The following is a 22,343-nucleotide window of genomic DNA, read 5'->3' on the forward strand; positions in this document are numbered from 1 at the left end:
AAGAAACTGGGAATTAATATTATCGTGGCTCATAGATTTTCAAATTTGTGTTTGAATACAAGAAGATAGGCTTTGAAGGAGAAGGCTGTGTGTGTACCCATGCATGTCCACTTGCAGGTCTGAGCTCTCCCCATAAACATACGTACAGCTTCTCTTTTTACAGTATTTGGTTGAGACACGCTGGGATGTAAAGAGCACAAACATTCAAATTAATTATGGAATGTCACAAATATAGTGTCAGCAAAGCTTTTGATGAGTATTAATTTATTTGAAAAGCAGATGAAATCCTAAGTATGAGCTGGAAATGCTGGTTGTGACAGAATTTTTCTCATTTTTCATCACTCTGCCTATTTCACCGTGGTCTTGCACAAACTTCTGTCTTGTATCCTTATACTTACTGAAATGAGCTGACTCGTGAAAACATTAAAACAATATTAAGAATATAAAAAAAAGACAAATAAGTGGCCATTACAATTATAATTAAGGATGCATGCTCTATTATGCTGTATCATATTGTGTGTGGCTCAGATGGTTTTTATGTTGTGCAACCATGACAGTATAAGAATATAATATTTGTAAAATCGCAAAGCTGTCATATTCTGCAAGCAGATTACACAGACGCTGGGTGCTCAGCAGTTTGAACATTAGATGGAGTTAGAGCCTTTCATTTTATCTATGAGAGTAGTAATAAGATTCCTTACGAAGAGCAAAAGAGATATTTTTCAAGTATTTGTTTCCTGAGAATCCAATTTTTGTCTTACAAACCGACTCACCTACTTGAAGCCAGAAGTTACAATAAAGAGTTAGCCCGAAGTGCCAAAACCAAGAGGTAACAACTTTCAATATTGCAGAATCTGGCCCTATATTTTTAAATAAGCTGTTTCTAATATTGTTAAGTTTGGTGAGACATGATAAAAATTGTGGATATGATGATATGATGCAATTATCCACAACAAAAAGAAATTACTTTGTTGGCCCAGTCATTCATTGTTTCTGTCCTTGAAACATTATATGTCTGTGCAGAACACCTTCAGAGATCTGGGGCGGGTAAAGCAAAGGACGTAGAGTTATCTAATTTTTTCCCTTGGTTAAAAATATATCCATACCTTCAGTCCAATTTCTTCTGCCCTGAGCTACTGTCAAAACTGTAGATTCATTGGAGATGGATTGAAGAGAACAAGAATAGTATGATATCCTTTGAGGAACCAAAAACCCTGAAAAATTTAAAAAAAAATGGGAAGAGCTTGTACATTGTTGTCAGAAGGAAAAAAGGTTGTATGGAGGTTCGATGCATTGGCTGAACGTCCTGTTAGCACATGAGCTTGAATTTCTTTAGAGCCGTGTTTTTAGTGGCTCCTGTGCTTCTTCAATCATCTGACATGCTTATCCCTGATCCCTGTGTCCCAATGGCTCATCTCCTACCCATGCTCCTCACAGTGGCCCCTTCACTCCCCAGTTCAGTATGGAGCTCATCCACGATGTGAGCACCCTCCAAGGCTCCCTCTGCACCTCACTATTTCGTCTAGGAGGTCCCTGACACTCCCTGAAGCCCTTTTAGAGTTGACCACTGAGTGCAGCAAGATCCGTGGCCTGTGTTTGGATTTTCATCTAATATTCCTACTCTGGACACGGCCGAGCAGCTGTTCCTCTGCTCACAGTGTTGCTCCAGGGCTGGAGGGGAGAGCAGCACAGAATTCCCTGCAGATGGAGGATGAGCGTGCTGCTTTGATGGATGTCTCTGGGGCTGCCTGTCCATACTGCTCACCCACTGACCCGTGCAAGGCTGGCTGCTGTAAGTGCTGCCCAGCTGGGCAGAAATGACATCATAGCTCATCACTCAGCCCCACGCTGCCCGCATGAAGCAAAGGCACCGAGGACGTGTCGGTGAGTTACGGCGATGCGCTGGCTCGCGTGGGGCGCTCAGCGGTCAGTGGCTCGCTCCGTGGGCATCGTGCGCCTACTGCAAACTGCATGGGGACACAGCAGCAACTGCGGGAAACCAGCTCAGTTCTCAGCACACGGATGAGTAATATAGAGGGGGGGAAATGGTGAATTATTAACTCTTTTCTATTTTGTGCGGGGATTTTCATACTCTGAGGCACCTGATGACAGGTTAAAAGGCAAATAATCCCTGCTAAGTCACAAGCCCCCTACAAACGTGCTACAGAAACACATGCATATATTGATTTACAAAGTGCAGAGAGATGCAGGTACTCACTACTATGAGCTGGAATAAATTGTGTCATCACTAACACCGTGAACTCTGAATGGCGTTGTACGTCACCCAAAGATGTTTCATATACATCTGTAGAGTAGCCAGTAAGACTTAGGTTTGTCAAAAAACATATTTTAAATAGTAGCAGCAGGCAGCAAGAGGGTTCAAGTTGCATAAAACTCACGTGGCTACAAAGCTGCTTATTTAATACGAGTTTTGCTACATGCCCTTTTTTATTCCTGCTGCCCTCTTGTGGTGGAGTTTCATCTTTCTACCTTGAAATTTTCAATTGCAAGTTTTGGATGTGGTGATATTTAAATGGATCTATTTATTTATTTATAAATAAAATTATTTTTATTCATCAAAAAATTTAAGGAGTCTCACATGTCAAACATGTTAACTCACTTCGGTTTGACTAAATAATATTGGACAAATCAACGTTGTTATTTGCATACTTTGCAGTATTAATTAAATTCTGATTTAAAAATATGCATCCATGATTTTAATTATATCTAAGGTGTTGATTTCTATAAAATTTAAATATTCATTTAAAGTACAGTATCAGAAACACTTATCATAAACCACCAGTCTTCTCATTCCACTACTAAAATATTTTTATTATATTCAAGTATATTTTTTGACAAAGAGATAAAATAATCAGGAGATTAAATTACGAGCAAGTTGAGAAAGAGTCACTTTTCAACTCTGAGGGAGAAACAAAACATCATCAAGTCTTTCTGAAGGAAAGAGTTCAATTATCATAGCAAAGTCGAGAAACAAATTCATCAATTGAAGCCACATTATTCCCAAATTCTGGATTTCCATCACTTCTGTGTTATGGGTATCACTGCATTGATCCCATTTTCTTTATATTTGAATCATGTGGAGAACTACAGTCCTTAAATTACAGTAAATTCTTTAAGAAAACTGTTTAGAATTGCCTTGTGAATTTTTTTTAATAAAATAAACTAATTTAAAATAACTTTTTAAATACTATCAGGTAAATTTTTATTGAAACATCTTTTAAAGGAGGAACAGGACTTTGAGAAATCAATTAAAACCCCACTATCTTTACACACAGGGTTCTATCCAGAATTGATCTTTTTTCTTTCCACTGATGAAATATCATAGCAGGGACTCCTGAATAATCTTCCTCTTTAATCTAATTATGTATGTTGTGGAGGGATATTTTTTATTATTCTTTTTATTAGTTTCCTTTATTATGCGTATGTGTGAAAGCCACCGAAGAAGTAGAGGAAAAAACACTGAAAATAGGGCAAGATACAATTCATGTTTATTTTACTTCATTTGTAGTCGAGCTTAATTATCTACAGGCGAATTGTTCATGGGCAGTGGAAGATCAAATATACTGTGACATAGTCTCAGTGCCTATCAAGGCCTTGATTGTGGGATATACCACCTCAGGGTATTTTGGAACATGTTTTTTCTGCCTACACCTGCACTTCTCTCCCACACCCAGTCCTGCAGCCCTTCAGTATGTTTCTTGATAATTTTCTTCAGATCGTGCCAGTCTATTTTTCCATGTAGAAACACTATTCCTTCTGAGTGGATCACTCATACATAAAGTCTCTGAAGTCAAATAAATTCTGTTTTCCTTTTGTCATGGGTCATCTCTTAATATACCTTAAAAGACATATTTTAAACTAAATCCAAAATGTGTCCAGTAGTTCAACGTCTTAATCAGAACAGTGTAAAATAAGTGAACTCCTAAGGATTGATTAGGACAAACATTGCCTGGTACATACATTTAAATAAGTCATTCAGGGTTACCTTACATGGTTTATATAATTTCAATTCTACTGTTTTGTATTATTAATAGGTTTAGGATATTTCTAGGGTACTTACAAGGTTAATATCTTAGCAATTTAAAGTTCATGCCACAGCTAGATAACGTACTTAATGGCAGCAAAGCTTCAAACAAATTTCTTGCAACATTAGCTGCATTTAAAAGTATAATCTTATGCTGCTTCCTCTTGTTCAGCAACATTTCAGAATAATTGGAGAGAGCATGTATTTACAGTGGAGAAAATAACATACACTATTAACACTGCTTATGATGCTTATCATTATTTAGATGCAAAGTCTGAAAAAATATTGACAAAACTCATGTTCTAAATATATCCTCATTAAATAGGAAGCATCTGGGCTTGTGGAACCCATCAGCACGTGCTTATTTTTTTTTTAAATACTTGAAGAAATAAATTCAAGTTTAGTCAGTGTTCTTAAAGATTTTATCCATTTTTTTAAATGGACAGTTCATCTAAGGCACTGTCTACTGCATTTACTTGAAAAGAATCCTGGTGGATTCAGTGAGAATTGACTGAAACTGGCTGAGGTTTTTGTCCTTGCTATTGGTTTTTGTTGGTGATGTGTTGCTCGGTGTATTTATTTGTTTATTTATTTAAATAGGAGCTGAGCATTCAGATTCCCATTTAAGTTCTATCAAGCCTGGTGCCTGAACATGACAGTTGATAGCTAATTCTCATCACCCACCCTAGGAGAGTTTCACTGTTAACATTGAGAACATTGGTGTGTCCTCCATCCACTCTTTAGAAAATCTTAATCAAAAGATTACTCTTTAAAGGCAGCTAATGTTGCAGGAAATCTCATTGGAGCTCTGTTCTCCTTAAGTACATTATCTAGCTGGAGTACAAACTTAAAAGGTTAAGATGTTAACCTTGGCTTTACACTACAGAGACTGTTCTACAAATACTGATAGTGTAATACTGAGTTTTCTTAAAACAAGGAGGGCACGAGGAAAGCACTTTTGGACTTAGAAGAGTAGTAGAAGTACTTTTAAAAGTATCTTTTCTTAAAAATAAGCATGGCTTAAGCTTGTCCTTTGTAAGCATGTTTGTACCGTGGTGGTTTGGGATGCACAGAAAATGCTTATAACTATCCCACACGGGTGTACATTGAGTATGTGCCTAATTATTTACTTTCGTGTTTAGTGGGGGCCAAACATGTCTCATGCTGCCCTGAATCATGGCCTAAGTGCATAACTTCAGCAATCTATTTTGCCCAGTCATCATATGCAGATTGTGAAGACTTGACACACGTAACTAGTACATAATGAGCATTATTAAAACTTCTAAAGGGCTCTCTGTGTATAACGTATTCAGGACTGACTGCTGGGTTTGGTGTTTTGTGTCTGGGGCTTTCAGTCTATTTCGAGTGAAAATATGTAATTCCAGGCCACTCTTCCAATACATCACAGTCATTTTCTGCACTTTAGTTGTTTTTCTCTCCATTTTTCCCACAAAATAAAACATCATTACAGCAGGTTTAAAGTGCACTTTAGTGCCTGCAATCTTCCCATGCTATTCTTTAATATTTCATCATTAAATAGCAAAATAACCTGATATGATCCTAATTTAGTGCCAATTACACTGCATTGATCAAAGTGACCTTTTCATACTGGAGCACAAAAATCAATCCCGCTGCACAACAAATGTCAGGGGGATGAGAGCAACATATAATCTGTGACAATCAAAACATTACTTACAAATGAAATCACCAATGACCTGCATGCCAAGGCAATTTCTGCATAATGTGCACTGGTTTTATTTGCAGCTTTTGTGGGGATTTTTTTGTCTTGTTTTGTTCCCCACTGTCTGCTGCCAGACATAGTTGTGCTATTTCACAGTTTCACTGACAGCTCTGAAAATGGTTGAAGCTCTATGACTGATATCAAAATAATCACATGGAGTGACTGTAACTCACAATGCATCTTTGATTTTCAGCAAAGTGTGATTTTTCTGGGGACCCAACACTGAGTCTGTCTTCTGACAAAGTTCCTGTGATGAATTTGGTGATATTTCAAAATGTAGCCAAATTGACTAGGTCAGCCATAGGCAGGGGAGTCATAAACAGCTATTCAGGGATCCTTACTGTTCTGCCTTTAGTCAGTGATCCACAAGCCAGAGTTTGACGTAGATATTAGATCTGCAAAGTAAATGACAACACTGCAGTGACATCAATGATTTTTGTGCTTTGCCCATTACGTCCATGTCAGCTTTAGGGTCCAAATGAGGAGGCATTTGAGTGCACAGGCAGTATCATCTACCAGCTGTAGCTGGAAGCCACCTGAACTATCTATATCTGTAATTCAAAAGAGAAAATTGATTTTCAGTGTTGGTTTTATAAACATATAATAAAAGTATCTAAACTTTAACTTGCTTTGTGTTTTGTTCATAATTAATCAGGGATGACCCCTCCAGTGAAAAAATTCTTTATCCTCAACCAGGACAATTTATATTGATTTGTGAATCTGCAACTCATGAATCAAAGCTAGAAAACGATGTAGTTGAAACCATGTTGTTACAATCTGCACTTTTCAGCTATTCCGCTGGTGTGAGCATGACACAACACCAGAAGATCTGAAGCTGTATTTAAATTATGTCCTCTTCAAGCTGAGGTTTTTTTGGGTCTTCAAGCATGTAGACTTCCAGCATATAACCTGCTGAGGTCTTCTTAAAGCATTTAGTTCTACAGAAACAGCTGTGACTCTGCAAGATTAAAACCCATCTCCTCCAGTACCCAGGTAAGACTTGCAGGATTTGGGAGCTGAGATCTGCCAGTGGCAGCTTGTCAGCTCATGGCTGAGGAATTTAATCTCTGTGTATTGGTTGCTTTCCTGAAACTAGATGTGGTATTTATACTTCACTCTTGGATTTTTAATTTTTTTGGATCTTTTTAGAGCTAAGTTGGATGCTCCTAAATGATAGGTTTATGAGCAGAGGCTGTTTTTCAGATAGCTGTGTCATGGCTTCATTCAAGATAAGGAGTGGGATCTTGAAATTCATTCAGTCAAATTCTTTGAAAATGCTTCACTCTATTTTGCAAACATGTTAGGTAAAGGATTATGTCCAAAGAACTGAGGTAATTCTCGAGGGTTGGCTTTTTTGTTTGTTTGTTTTGTTTTGTTTTGTTCTGTTGTCTGTTCTCTAGAGAGAAAGTGTTCTTATTGAAATAATTTATCCATAAGAAAAATCTCCAAGGCCTGGATATTTTCCCTGCTCATGCACACTAATCTGCTAATCAACAAAGAATGAGAGAGCATGGGAAAACCTAACTCTTAATATCAGTCTCAAAAGTACTTGTTCTTCCAGATGCTTTAACTTCAGATCCAAAATAGACAGAAAAAAATAATTAGGGAGAGAGATTCTCAGGGTTTTATCATCCCTATTACTGTTCTGGGGGTCACAAAACATTTCCTTTTATAGCACTTCACTGATAATGAGACTGTACAATCTCAGATAGGAATATCTAAAAAAGGGAAGCTAGCTATGCTTTCTACCTCAGAGATGAATGAATGAAACCTTTGGTGCAGCACTTGAGATCCTTGAGGGCCTCTGCATCAAGGTTAAAGAGCCCGTTTGCATCCTAAAGAAAAAACTATAATCTTGGGGAGTTCATATGCATTTTCTATTTTTTCCCTCGCTTTCAGTAGTTTTTTTGCTAGAGATACAGTACATGTTTCACTCACCAAGCTGATTAAAGCTCAGTTCTTTCTCATGGCCCTATAACAAGAATATCTCTCTTCGTAGAAAGTCCATTAGCAAGCATGATTTATGACTGACACTTCTACATCTCTCTATGTAGCTCCGGTAAGAACTAAATAATATTCAAGACCTGGTTATGAACCAAATCCAATTCATTTCACGCTGATGCAGAATTAGTTTCAGACTAATGTAAAGGAACAGTATGGGCAGAATGTTAAGGTGACTCCTTTATTTCTAACATATTCTTCAGTGCAATTTGCAGCTTAACAGCTTCACTATAAATGATGTGATTAAGTTTTATATATTTCTGTATATTTGATGTATTTACCCAAATGCAGCTGTCATTTTGTATACTGTTTCAAAGGTTTAGAACTAAATCAATTGTTTGGAGCAATCACAATTTCCAAAGGCAGGGTTTTTTCAGTGTTAAGCTGGCAAAGCAAACATGAACCAACAAAATAAGGATAAATATATAGATCTGGACAAAGCAATTTTTTTCCATCAAAATAGAAGATTGTAAAATTTATTCACTGTTCAAGAATCAGTTGAACAGATCCATTAATGGATCGTTTCTTGCAGACATAGACAATGTAATCGTTTGTATCACCACATCCAAAATATCAGTTCAAAATAGCTGCCCCAACTCAACTTCTAGCACACTCAGCTCATTCTTTAAAAACAATGTTGCTGCTTTCTCTCAGCATTTTACCTTGAGGCGTGAGTGAAAATGGGAGACAATTGGTCTGTTGTAACCTGTGTTTTGGTTGATTCCACCATTTTAATAAATTTTGATTTGTTACATTTGTTTTGACATTGTTACATTATAGAATTATGAATAGGAATATACTTCATAATGGACCATATAGGACTCAGTATAAAATTTATGGTGTTTAATAAAATAATATTATATTTATGCATCTTAATTTATGGCCTAAAATATAGACAGTAGGTGTCTCAGGTGCAAAAAGCCTTTCATTTCACAGGGGAATATAAGGAAAAGTGCCAAAAGAAGAAGAAAAAGTTTAGGATTCACCTATAAATAACCATATGTGTACCTTATCCTGAGGTCTAGGTTCTTCTTCAACTTGTTGTCCCATGTGTGGAACATGATTACTCATCACTAAATGTAGGGCAAACTGAATTTAGACAATAGCTTAGGGCTAACTCTGAAGTCAGAGCTAAAAAGAAAAAATATATCAAATAATAACTCTTTAAATAACAAGAAGACAATAAATGACATTCGATAAATTTTTTATATATTAAATGAGCATATACGACTGTTACACTTTAATACATTATGTAATCTACTTAAACATTCAACTGAGCTTTGAAATATTTAAGCCATAGACTGCAAGGGCTGCATTCCACTTTCTTGGTCAGGATATTACCACTGTGCTGGGTAATGCTATCTCTAAAGCTTTTATGTTTTAGCATAAGAGGTTCTTAGAATTATTAAGTTTCTATTGATTCTGAATGCCATGATTTCTATGAACATCTGATTTCTTTCTTATCTGTATTCTTTTAGATCTATATGTCCAAATTGCATTCAGAAATGCAATCCTCAGACACTAGAGAAAACTAATCATTTGTCTACTCCAGTTATAAATCATACCTTATTAGAGAAAATCAAATTTTCTGTGATCCCAGAACAGAAAATTATGAACTTAATTCTTTACAGATTGCACAGGAGATAATATCCGATAATCCATTAAGCACATCTTAATCAATATCTATCACCGTAATGTAAAGCACACTGATAAGGATATGTGGATTGCTGATGAAGAGTACCATGAAGAAGGTACTCTATACAAATTTCAAAGAATTGAAATTAATAGATTGCTAATGTATCAAGTAACTCATTTCACTCAAGTGCAACAGTGAGGTATTTTGCATGCTTAAGAATCTGAGTTAAAATATATTAACACCTGCAAGCTTTAAAATACAACAAAGTAGTGTCTCACATGTAATAAGAGAAACTAACTTCACATGAGAAAGTGTGTAGAAGCTTACAGTCAACATGACCCAGTCCAAATGTTGTGTGCTTAAGTGGAAATATTCTTACCAACTTCACTGGGCTTTATGGAAGACCTTTGCAGTCTGGTATTACATCTTTCTTTAAAAAAAAAACAAAACAAAACACACAAATAGCATTTTAAAAATAAAGGATAGCTTTCACAGGAAATTAATAGGACCTGCCACACTTATACTTTGCTTTAAGCTTGTCTTGGAATGAGTTTTCTGCCTGTGTATTTATGCACTAGAAAATCCTAACTGACCTGGAGCAGATTAAGTGATTATAGTGTGCGATTCAACAAATTCCAGAAACACGTTTCAAGTCCCTGAGTCACTCACATGCTGCTCAACTGTTTATGCACTGTGAAAAATGGCTGTATGACAAGCATGCAGAAGGAAACTATTCTTATCAAGACAGTAAGTAGCTTTGTGTGGCTTCTGCTGAACTGACCTCCCAACCTCCTATCCCAGCATATGTTCTAAATAGTTCCTTAAGTTCCTAATGAACTACAAGTAAATCAGGAAGGGAAGTAAGTCTTGCATAATTTCTACATAGGCCCTTTTTTCAAGCTCAAAGATAGTTATTCCTTTTTATGAGATGTCACTTGTAGCAGTAAATTAGTGTCACTGACCACAGGTAACCACACTTCTCTGGTAAATGTAAAGGAAATGTTAATTACATGAAAAAATTTCCTCTTTGCAAGATAAAGGGATGGTACTTGAAACCTCTCCTTTTCTGTCATACAAAGTCTTCTTCCAGTCTGAACAGAACAAGCAATTCTAGGAATTCCATTTGTTTAAGAAAATAGGTCTAAATTGATTAAACTAATCATTTTATTCTAACTGCTCTTTTTAAAGACAACTGCTGATTGCATGCCCCTTTTGTAGCTGTAGCTGAGCCTGAGATGGTACAAAATAACCATCTTGCCAGTTGTCACAACTATTTGCTCATTCTTTAATTAAACATAATATATAAAACCGTATAATTTACATCTAATTGGGAAACATCTTCTTCAGTCAGAAGGCAGCACAGTCTAGTGGTTTGGGTGTCAACAGGTCTGAGCTACTGTCCAACTGGGGAATCACAGCTGGCCTGGCAAAGATTTCTTAATGTTCACGTTTAAATATCTCATTTATTTACGAAGGATAATTTCAGTTAACCATTGACTGCATGAGTATGTTGTGAGAGTTGGTTAAGGTCTGTATATTGCAGACTGTAAAATAGAATAAAAATTTAGCAGTGACTTTCAGGAGCCACACACTGTGATAACAGCAAGAGTGTGGTTAAATAAAGCAAAAAAAGGACTGTAACTGCAGGTTTGTCTTAAAAAAACCACCAAACAGAACAAACCCCTCTGTTTCAAAGTCATGTTCTGGTTTACCACAGAGTTTAATGGTAAGGAACTGAATGATAAATATACTAATCAAACTCCATGAAATATCAGGAGTGGATTTATTCAAGGAGAGATCTGGAGCCAGTCAAACATCACAACAATACTTGGCAGAAGAGAGGCACGGGATTGAGGAAGTCCTCTCCACACAGGCTGAACACAAAGGAAAGCAGCTCTGTAGAGAAGGACCTGGGGGTCCTGGTGGACAGCAAGCTGTCCATGAGCCAGCAGTGCCCTGGTGGCCAGGAAGGCCAATGGGACCCTGGGGTGCATCAGGAAGAGCATTGCCAGCAGGATGAGGGAGGTGATCCTGCCCCTCTGCCCAGGCCTGGTGAGGCACACCTGGAGTGCTGTGTCCAGCTCTGGGCTCCTCAGGACAAGAGAAACATGGAACAACTTGAACAGATCCAGTGTACAGCAACAAAGATGATCAAGGCACTGGAGCATCCTCTCATGAGGACAGGCAGAGGGAGCTGGGCCTGTTCAGCCTCCAGAAGGGGTGACAGAGGGGACCTCATCAGTGCCTGTCACTGTCTGAAGGGAGGGTGACAAGGGGATGGAGCCAGGCTCTCCTCAGAGGTGCCAGGCAATAGGACAAGAAGCAACAGGCAGAAACTGATGCACAGCCAGTTCCACCTAATTATGAGGAAGACCTCTACTGTAAACTGGCATATATGTTATTTAGTTCAGCTCCAAAACCAACCATTTTACCAAAGGCAACCCCTTTTGCATTTTGCGGGAGAAATCATATGCTAACAAAACATCATTTATGTAACAGGCTGATTTTTATTTTTTTTAACATATTCAGTATACAGTCAAAACTTTATATTATCTTGAAATCTCACACCGCTCTTTAAAGCATCTCTTTTTTTTCTCAGAAAGACTCAAAAGGAGGAACTTTCAGAAGCAAAGGAACAATCTATTATTATTCATGATCTGGTATACCTATTATCATCAGTGCATTTAACTGAACAGGCCAGCATCCATACTTCAGTCTAAGTTAATCTCTTGCTTTTCTGATTGAGAGCTCTTTTTCTCAAACAAAGGAATAAGCATTAAGGTAAAATATGCCCAAAGGTCCTTTTATTGCATACAAAAATTAACCAGGACCATTTTCCCACACTTGGGAATAGATATGCTGTTAAATTTAAGACAATGAAAATGCATGCTTGTGTACTGACAGGGAAGTAGCACCTGCATTTTGGGGATAATGTCTTTCTCATCATTAGACTAAAGCTTTATCAGCCATGAAATTTTCAGATTTTTCTCCTTTTTTGGCACAACATGCATCATGGTTTTTACATGGTCTTTTTTTTTGGTCTCCAAGTGGGAAATTTTCTGCAGACAAAGAGAATTTGTCACAATCTGGTAAATTTACACAGCAAACCTCTTTTATGCACAAGTATTTTATGAGCTACACCATTCATTGATATCCACAGGGAATTCAGAAGTGCCATAGAAACAGAATCTTCTCCATACACCATGCCCTGCCTACGCTGAAAATTAGACATTGCATAAAGTACATATAAAGTTAGGCAATAAAGTTAGGCAATTAGCAGACCTTTACACCCTGCAGCTTGATCCTGTGTTATCCTCCATGCCATGTTTTGAATCAATACCATTACTAACTTAACTGTGTGGGCCCATATTATGCACATTTGAGCCCAAATTCACTCGAAGTTGCCAAAATTGTGACGAGTAAGTTGCATGTTGCCAAACCAGCACACCATTCTCCTTTGAGCAGGTCACCAGGCTTTGGACCCCTGTGCAAGCAGGAGCTGGACATTTTCTTGGGGACAAGTTCTGATGCTGAGGGAACAGGACTGAACAGAAGACAGAATATTACTTTTTGCCAATGATATCATTATTGCACAAAACCCTCATTTTGTCTTTTGTACTCCACTCCTCTACTCTTACTGCAGATAGCAATGGATTAAAGCTGGAGAACACAGGAATGCTGGCACATCCAAACGTTAGCATTCACAAAGAGATATATAATACACAATAGACTGAAACAATAACCTGAACTGAATCTGAAAGAAAACAATAAGGACAAATACCCTTATTCAAGTTATGACCATCAGGAGCTTAAATGATAGTTTTTGCTCAGTGCATTAAGAAGCACTCTTCACATCTCACTCTAGATCTCAGGATGTTCCTTGCCAACTCATACCTTGGGATCAGCTGATTCTTTCCAAGTAATTCTTGAAAAATAGCTGTCACAAAAAAACACTGTGTAATGGATTGTCCAAAAGCAGCATATTGGGCACCATTTGGGGACACTTTTCCATATCCCCCAGCAGTGAGAATCATCATACATGGCTGGGGAGAGAGGAACCATGTTCAGCTCAGGCTACATCCACATTTGTTCAGCCTCCTTGCAGCACGGCAATTCAGGCAATAATGCAAGCTGGAGGTTATTTTTGCTGTCTTCTGCATCTGCAAATACCTTCCTTGGATAAAAATAACAGAAGATTTCAGGCTCCCTTTTAATTGAGTAATTCTTCTGCTTTACATTCTATTTTCTCCAGTTTTCCTCTTTGGCTATGAGTAAGAGAGAGTCACTCTTCATAAAATTTGCAAAGTTCTTTCCTATTTACAGATTTCTAAAATAAAGGATTGAGGAAAGTGTCAAGCATTATTAAATTCTTGCTTTAAAAAAAATCTACTGATTATTTGTTTTAATGCCAGCACAAGTTTTATATGAAGCCTACCTTCTACTATGGGAAAAAATATTCTTTTTTCCCCTGATGTTTAATACATACATTATTAGATTTGGTTATGCATTTATTGATTAAATTGATCCATCATATTCAGGTCTTTTCAGTAACATATCCATTTTTGCATCTCTTGCTTCAAAACAAATTCACAACTTTTGAATGGAAAATCTGGTGAAAATACACCTTTATCAACACAGAGCAGCCAACAGACCAGCAAAAAGAGCCCTTGGGTTTCACCTGGAAAACCTGGCTTCAAGTCAGGCTTTGCTGAAGTCAGACAAGAAACCTGAATTTTATTCAAATATCCAAAGCCCCATCTCCAAGGAATGAGCAAGATTCTTTCTCTCCTCTGGAAATGCTTCACCCCAGACAATTTTGAATTGTAGAAAAAACTAGATATGTCTTAAGCATTTATTATTTCCTTGTAAAAGCAACACATGAAACTTCCAGTGAAACATCAGCAACATTCAAGTGTCTGATTAGATATGTTGAAGTTAATAGATAACTAAATTCTTCCTCAAAACAGTATGAAATTCTTTAGTGAAGTTTCCATTCTTTCTAGTTTGTTCCTAGAAATAAAAATAGAATTAATAAGTACTAGGATGATGGAGAATAGAAAACCTAAATGCAATGTTAGAGAATATATGCAATAAAGTGACGATTTTGCATTAATGTTTACATTTTGGAGTATAGAAATCATTGTGGAAGTTTACATTATAGTGCTGTGGTCTCAGAGCCTAAAGCATTCCATAAAATTGTGCTGGAGATCTTAGTACTGGAAAACATGCAAAGTATGGAAATAAAAACACATTAATAAAAATCTACATTTTCTCAACCATGCAAATTAGGTTTCAGCCTGGTTAGTGAAAAAAAAAGAAAAGAGTGGAAAGTGAAAGAAATGTTATTCAAAACTTTCAGTGAGTTGGAATAGGTGTGACTGAATTAATTAAATACATTTTTATTACTATAATCTATGTGAATAATATATTCCATCATCATCAGTCTCTGGCTCCAGGTGCGTCAGTGAGATGATACATGTCGATGACAACTGATGGCACGAATTCACATTACATTCATAAAAATCGGCTTTTGAATGTGGGCCAAATCCAGGACATGGCTGAAATAGAAGCATAGCATAGTTTGAAGAAGACAAACTCGCCCTAATGTGGAAATCTCTCTCCAGTCTATCTGTTGTAATTAAGTGCTGGTGGTCACCAGACAGCATACATTTCCCTTAGACAGAAAAGTCCAAGATTTAGCGCAGCAGTAAGCCCGAGTGTAGCAACCTGAGCCGAGTAACAAGGGAAGATATATTGAGAATGAAGCACAGCAGAGCAAATTCTTGAATTGCCTCTCACCAACTTTACAACCTGTAGGGAAAGCCGTGTATCCATGCACCCTTCCCCGAGGGATGGGTGCCCTGCCCATCCTCCCTTCGCTGGCACACCTGCCGGCTGAGCTGGCCAGGTCCAGCTGACGTGCCTGCTGCCTGCAGGGTAGCCGGGATCAGGGGAATTAGTTCTGCTTGCCTCGGGAGGCCAGCCCAGCCGCCACGGTTTCTATTCAAACTCCCCTCCACCACTCAAGCTCAACTGGAACCATTTAGTACCCGCATTGTTCTGTGGTTTTTATTTGTTTCCTTCCACTCAAGCACATGTTAGAAAAGGCGACCCCCCAGCAATCTTTTTCTTTTTCCCCTTTTTCACATGACTAAGCGATTATCTTCTTCCTAATCAAAGAGACAGATGAAAAGAGTTTATTAATAAAAGTTCCCCTTCAGGAAGATTGGAAATGAATGATTAGTAAAATACACCCAATTTTACTTATAGACCCCCCTCATAGACAGGCATCTGTGAAGGGTAGGGATGCCAGAATAGTGGTGGGGACTCAGGCATCTGGAAGCTGTTTGCGATATGGATTAGAAGTCAGGCGCACATAGATACTGCCTCCAGTCACAAAAGCTTGCTCTGTGGAGGGGGAAAATATGCTGCTTGTTTACAGTGCTACTTTTTCCCTTTGCTTGTTATCTGTTTTGTTTCTTCCCTCGCTCCTCTCTCCCCACACCGTCGGTGCGCAATTCTGTCTGTGCCGATACGGCAGCTGGTGGGTCCTGCTAACCATACCCACCACACCAGCATCTAGGAAAAGGGGAGAAGGAGGCAGGAGCTGGGCAAACAACACGGCATTGTGTTGGGACTGGGGCATTATCTGCTCCCTGTTGCCAGGGACCACTGATCAAAATGGGAAAACAACTCCTGCACCAGGGAGAACAGACTGAGGACAGTCCTGCCTTCAGCTTGCACTGTATCCACAGCATATTTTAAACAGTGGTAAATCACGGACACAAAAACTCCAAGGGGCTTTAATAAAGAGCTGAATATTTAAGCAAGTTTTGAAAGAGTGGTATCTTCCTGCCAGATTTAGTTTTACCAGCGTGAGTCTGAGATGGTCCCAATATTTACAAGCGTTAAACTAGACCATAATAAAAAATCATATGAAACCATTCTAGATAATAATTCTGTCATACTTGTCTTATTAAATAGAAATTAAATACACTCAAAGATGCTACTTTTAAATATCTCTAGCAATAGGCTTTTCTGATGCTTTCTGCTAAGTTAAAATTTTAGTATCAAAATCAAATAAGAAAAGTATAAGATAAGGCTGCTTAAATTCTACATGCGTACACAAGAACTCAAATTAAGAGAGTTTCCCACCTGAGAGTGAGAGGGCTTGGGATCAGGGTTTTAGGTCTTCTATTCATCCAGTTTTCCTTCACTAAGAGGAAACAAAATCCAAGCACTAAACTACTTCCAAATATGTCTAAGAAAATTTTTAAAAATGAAATTATTATTTTAAACTGGGTTGCTTTCAAATCCAGATTCTCATGCTGTATTTCAAAGAAGATAAAATTTCTCTCCTCCTACACTTTATTTGGAAGAAATTGCATTCCAAAGCAAGGGCATTTCTTAAACTCTTTTTTTTTTTTTTTAACAGAAATAAAACTAAGCATTAAGCTGCATCTCAAATTCAACTTTTTCCTAGGAGCTTCTCTAAAAAAATGCATGTAAGAGTTGAAGGAAAATACATCTGAGGAAAATAGGTTTTTGTACAAGCATCTTTCTGAATTTGTCAGCATTTTTGATTATTTGAGAAAGCAAAGAGGAAAATTAATTGGAAGACCACTACAAAATAATTCAAATATCTCCACATAATTACAATTACAGCAGCATCACAATAGGGCTATACTATTGCTAATGCAGTAAATAAAGCAGGCTATTGCAGTAAATCCAAAATTATTAGATTTAAACTCATGAGAATGGATATTCATTTTAGACCTACTGGATTGTATCAGATATATATTTTAAGCCTCTTAAATTCTTATACATTAGAAGTATAGGGAATCTCTTCTTTTAGAGGAAGGACTCCAGAAAAAAATACCATGTAAACAACATTCTTAATGCCATTTATGTGTGTCATTTCACAGAAAAAAAAAATCTAGACATTTATTTGCACAGAACAAAATTATGAACAAGACCAGTGTTATACAAGTTTCCTTATGATGGATTTAAGATGATCCCAAGTAGAGGGGATTTCACTGGTCACTCCTCATTAGTGCCAGCAAAGTTTTAAATAACATTCCACTATCACACATTCCATATTTGCTAATATTTAGAGAATTCTTTATATAGTATTAGTAGGCTTGTTTATATCAGATTTCAATGACAGTAACAATTCACCTATGTAATTCTCCTTAAAACAGAAAGTTGCAACATATTTAAAACATGTTTTAAACCAAATATTTTTCTATCTACATAAATAATCTATAAGACTCAATACACTATACAGCATCTTCCCAAATGCAGATCTCATGTAAACTGTTTCTTAAAACAAAGTAACTACTCTCTTCCTTTCTCTTCTTGCAAGTGATGTAAAGTTAAACTCCTCTTTTAACTGGAAAAAAATATGTAATGCTCAACTAGAGCCACACTTTGAAATTGCTACCACTATGGAAAGCTTCACAGTTAAAGGAAAAAAAAAGCATTGTCTCACTAGGTCATCACTGTTCAGGTTCCCATGAGGAAGTCCTCAGGGAAAGGAGAATAGCCTGGGGTTTGTGGTGGTGCTTTTTGGTGCTGTTAACATTAAAATATGTTTCGGTTTCAGACAGAATATGGGCCAAATAATGACAGTTTGCAAAATATAAGATATCTAACAATATTCATAATTGTTCAGGCATCTCTGACAATCCCACCTTCCTTATGCTTTGTCTGCATTCAATGCCTACACCAAGGAAATTTCCATGAACACCTTATAAAAGAGCAATTTACAGCTAGGAAACCAGCCTTTGTTTTCCTGAAGAAGAACTGTATCGAAAAAAATTGAATGGTTGAAAATATCAAAGATAACGTTTACTTTCACATCAAAAATATGTTTAGGTTTTGTCTTTGTGGGCTTTTTACAAATGGTATAGAAGTTTCATAAGATGAGAAAATTTTTTTAATGGAAAAGCCACTTTACAGTTTTTGTGCATGTTAAGCTATATTGCCTTACCTTTTCAGAACTATAACAATACAATAATTTTTAGAAGTGATTTATATTAAAGCTGCAAACATTTATATTATTCTTTGGAGCCATCTAGCTAAGGCATTAACAGAAAATGGAAAATAATATCCCAATTTTATTATTTCTTTAAATAGAAGTTCTATATTCAGTATGTATCATGGCTTGATGCAGAAAAAAATATTTTTTGCACATTTTCTGTCGTCTTTAATTCTTGTTGCCTGGCTTAGACAAACTATGTAAATTTGGACACATGCAGCTGCACACACGTGTTTAGAGATCCAGACTTAAATGCATGATTGCCATATAACCATATGCAAAACATTCATATATTTTTGACATGTTCCCAAGCAGTTGATTTTGTGTATTTATGTAGGAGATGGAGTATTTGTTTGCATTTTCCTTTTCATTAAACAAAGGCTCTATGATTTTGTCAAACTGCTGTTAAATAATAACATGTAAATATGACTTAGAATTGCACATGCAAATGGCCATATGCAATTCTGGCCTCCTAGTAAAAAAACACAGAATTAACGTGCCTCATTAAATATATATATTTTATAACAAAAAAAAAAAAAGTTTAAAAAGCATGTACAGCCCCTGCTTCTTTATATGTTACCATAATATCTTTCATATATTCACAAAATTAAAAAAAATGGTTTTGCTTTCCTTGAGAGATAGAAATGTTGTAAAAGACATTTTTAAATCAAAATCTCAAGCAAAACCACATGGACTGGATGTGAATGGTGTAAGTACAGTTGAAACAGGTGATGATACAGCCTGCTTCACCATACAGAAAGATATTTAACTAAACAAATCACTAACCTCAATGATTACCAACGCTAAAAAAAAAAGAAAAGAAAGAAGGAAAGAGGAAAAGAGAGAGAAGGAAAGAAAAAAGAGAAAGAAGGAAGGAAGGAAGGAAGGAAGGAAGGAAGGAAGGAAGGAAGGAAGGAAGGAAGGAAGGAAGGAAGGAAGGAAGGAAGGAAGGAAGGAAGGAAGGAAGGAAGGAAGGAAAGAAAGAAAGAAAGAAAGAAAGAAAGAAAGAAAGAAAGAAAGAAAGAAAGAAAGAAAGAAAGAAAGAAAGAAAGAAAGAAAGAAAGAAAGAAAGAAAGAAAGAAAGAAAGAAAGAAAGAAAGAAAGAAAGAATCTAAAAGTGAAAAAGTTCCTGAAAATTGGTTTAACATCCAGACTCACTGAGGTGTTTATATGTATGCATGTAAGTGTATGATCCATCTATGTCCCTACCTGCATCTAGTATGATAAATACAACATTTATTTTTGCTGTTTTGACACAGTTTTGTCTGGAGCCTTGAAGTTTCTGTTCAAGGGGAGTGTAAATTAAGATCTTTAAAGAGGCACATATTTTACTCTGGTGTGGTTGGCCTCCAACCTCAGTTCTGATCCTCCCTTCTATAAACAATCCTCTCGTGATGATCTGTTTGTCCTCTTCCACATGTGGATAAATGGGACTCTTCCAAGGGCAAAGAGGAGCAGCATAGTTATATTCTGTGGTAAAGACCTTTTCATTGGGAGTTGATCAGCATTCTAATAACATCTTTTTCATCTGTGAAAGCCAAAGACCAGCTGGCCTTATTTCTCTTGAAATATCTAAATAAGGTGAAACCTAGGCTACTTTATTAATGTATCTATGTGGAGATTTAAAAAATAAAAATAAATCCATGCTATTTCCTTAAAAAGTCTTGCTTTAAAAACAATTACAGTCATTATGTAACATAACACTTCTCTGTTTTCAAGTGTGGTGATAAGGAGAGAAACCCATAGGACTTTGTTCTCCCCTCCTCCCATGATTATAAGTACCAAATTCCTTTTGCATTTTTCCTGTTTATGTTGTCTTCATATTAGCCAACATTCCCTGAATGCTTTGCCATTTAAAGTGAAATTAAAGTGATAGGATCACTTTTTTGCTACTTTTTTTTTTCTCTCTATATCCCCACATGCCAAAACTTATCCAAAAGTTATTTATTCAAAACTCTTAAATTATCTAGAGTGGCATTAATCTTTCAAGTGGGAAAAAATAAAGATATTTCTCTAGAGGAAGATCAGATTATTGTCCACTCCTCATTAGCTCAAGGCAGAGGACTATTATGGTATCTGTGTTCAGCTATCTGTATTTGTCTACATATATAATTTTGAACACTTTTTACTTGTAACTTTACCTTTTAACTCTTGATAGACAATTTAACCATTTCATAACCTCTAGCATTTTTTTCTTCGTTATTATATGTACTTTTAATCTAATTTTAAGACAAAAATCAGCAAACAATGTGTTTTCGTTTTTTTGTGGTATTTCTCCTAGTCAAAAAGTGCCAGATGAGAAACCCAGTGAAAAGTGTCAAGAAAAAAGCAGATTACAGGACTAAAACAAATGCTTAATCTACTTCAGTTTAAGCCAGTGTGCATCTTTTCACCCTTGTAAATGTGAATGCTTAGTGAGAATCTCTTTTTTTCTGTTGAAGAGACAAGACCAGGTATTGATAACAATTATTAATTTTCATCTAACATCCAGGTTTTATTCTCTGCTTTTCTGCTATCTGAGATAATATGTTTTTTTTAAATTAAAACATAGTAGGATGTTTGAAGTTTTAACCGCTTCTCAAATGACAAAGTACAAATTATTTGCTTCCTATCACTAAAGTGCTCCACTGTAGAAGTGGCTTTTTGATTCTGCCAATTAAAATAAATAAATGTTTATAATTTGCACAGAAAGCTCATTGATAAACGAAGTGTGGCCGACTAGTAGTGGTGCTGGCAGGGTGACATTTCATTATCCCACCAGATGCCTTGCAACCATGTGCAGGGAGTCACAGAGGGACAGGATCCACAGCAGCTCACCCCTTCCTCCCCTTCCCTGACTCCAGGCATCCTTTTCCTTGACCCCCTTGCCAGTCCCACTCCCGCTTCCATCCTGGTGCACAGGGTGGAGGGGCTGGCTGTCGTGATGGCGTGGTGTCGCCTGGGCTGGGTGACAGCCCGTTCTCCACAGACAGCGCTGTCAGAGAATCACAGACTTCCACATGTACAGGCGAAATTAACTTCTGTTAGTCTGACATTTTCCGCAATCAATACTCACAGGGTCCTTGTCTCTGGGATCAAAATTCATAAATCAAAAGCAGAAAGCATGAAATAAGGTATTTGATAAATCCATTAACTGAAGTGGAAGTGTACTTCTGTCACACTGTTTAAAGACTACAGTAGAGCTGGCTAAAGGGGGAGAAATCTAACAAACACATTAAGTGAAGTGCTGGCTTGTGTTTGTTTGAATATATGGCTCAATCTCACTTGCTGAAGGACTTTATGCCTGGGCAGCAGACAAGTTGGTTTCCCTGGACTCTACACTGCACAGACTGCCTTCAGAAAGCAGAAAACCACCAACTAACCATTTTCTGATGGACAATCCTCTCCTCTCACTCCGGAAAAATCCAGGTTAAAGACAAATCTGCATTGCAAACCACTTTGTATTCACTGAAGCTGCATGTGCCTAATGTGTGGGTCGTTGTTTTTAGGGGTTAGAAGGAAGTCCAAAATACAGATAAGCACCAAGAAAACTTTGGTTGCAACTCTCAGTCCAAACATCCGAGTGGCTCCTAAAGCCCCAAAGACTACCTGTCAGTACAGTTTGGTGTCTAGGAATTTTTTTTAAGACAGGGTCAAATCCCGTGTCATCTGATGTGGGTCTCTTCAAGTGACTGTAGTTCTCCAGAAGCTAAAAACGCATCCCATGGTTTATGTACTCTTAAAATTTACTGTAGAAATATATATCTGTATTTTTCAGCTATGATTCATGGCATAGAATTAGTGGCAGAGGTTTATAGTTGAGCACAAATAACATTGTTTTAACAGAGCTACTTTTTAAGGAATATCATAACTGTGTTTACTGTGATTGAAAACTGCAATG

General features: G+C 37.0%; 1 long non-coding RNA gene across 1 annotated transcript in view; it reads left to right on the forward strand.

The window, feature by feature from the left end:
- The first annotated feature begins 6,597 nt into the window (after positions 1-6,597).
- Positions 6,598-22,343, forward strand: part of LOC148225264 (uncharacterized) — a 28,940-nt gene continuing 13,194 nt past the window's right edge. The window contains exon 1 of the long non-coding RNA XR_015799325.1: positions 6,598-6,779. This is a non-coding gene — a long non-coding RNA (uncharacterized LOC148225264). The remainder of the gene's footprint in view (positions 6,780-22,343) is intronic.

The sequence above is a fragment of the Sturnus vulgaris genome, chromosome 1 (genome assembly GCF_052056855.1).
Source record: "Sturnus vulgaris isolate bStuVul1 chromosome 1, bStuVul1.hap1, whole genome shotgun sequence".
NCBI lineage: Eukaryota > Metazoa > Chordata > Aves > Passeriformes > Sturnidae > Sturnus > Sturnus vulgaris.